The following is a 932-nucleotide window of genomic DNA, read 5'->3' on the forward strand; positions in this document are numbered from 1 at the left end:
ATTTCCTTTCGCTCCAGTCCAAGTAGTAGACAACAAATAAGATGGACAGCGAAGTGCAAGAACGTAGGGCCATTTAGAGCTAAGAGGATAATAAGCGTCTAATCCGCACACTGGACACAGATGGAGAGCGTGTCTTTACGCAAAAGCAGGGGAGCCGCTCAAGCAACAGACACTCAATATGAATAACGTGTGTGTGCGTTTGTAATTGAGTGGCTGTGTGTACAACAAAACCCAAAGAGAATAAATTAACTGATTAATAATGTTAGCGAGAGAGACGGTTAGTTATCCATTAATGTGTGACTAAATTACCGAGAGAATACCCATTCATTATGTTCTTCATAGGAGTCTCAGCCCGAAAGAAGTAAAATCTAATCAAGAGGAAGGGTCTCTGTATGATTTAAAGAGAGAGAGCGGTGGAGAGAGGTAGAGTGAGAGTGAGAGAGAATGAGTTAAACCCTGGTGGTGGAGGCAGGCAAGAAGGGCTAAAAAAGAAATAAGTATAGAACACATAATACAAGGCACTTTTTGGTGCTGATAAAGTGCAAATGAAAATGTAGTTTCATCCATTACATGTCCTACACATATTAGTGTCAGCGCAGCAGCAGTGGGCCTATTAACCCGAACTATCCACCTGGAGGAACACATTTTGTAACTTGATTCCATTTTGGTGTCCATTTTTGTTATATTAGTTAGGCTAGATAAAAATCTAACCCACAGCTAGGAACCACTCTGATTTGTTAGGCTATTTTCATTTTCACTGCTGCTCATCTACTTCAGCTTAATTTTCTCTGCCAGCCATATTCCACCTCCAGAAAAGGTATGAAAAATTCAATGATCCCTCAAGCCATGCGAGGTAATTTGAAAATAATTTTGTCTCATTTTGATCTAGTATTTTATTCCTGACACACACACGCAAAATGTATCCTGTGGGA

The sequence above is a fragment of the Maylandia zebra genome, linkage group LG12, assembly GCF_041146795.1.
Source record: "Maylandia zebra isolate NMK-2024a linkage group LG12, Mzebra_GT3a, whole genome shotgun sequence".
In the NCBI taxonomy this organism is placed as follows: Eukaryota; Metazoa; Chordata; class Actinopteri; order Cichliformes; family Cichlidae; genus Maylandia; species Maylandia zebra.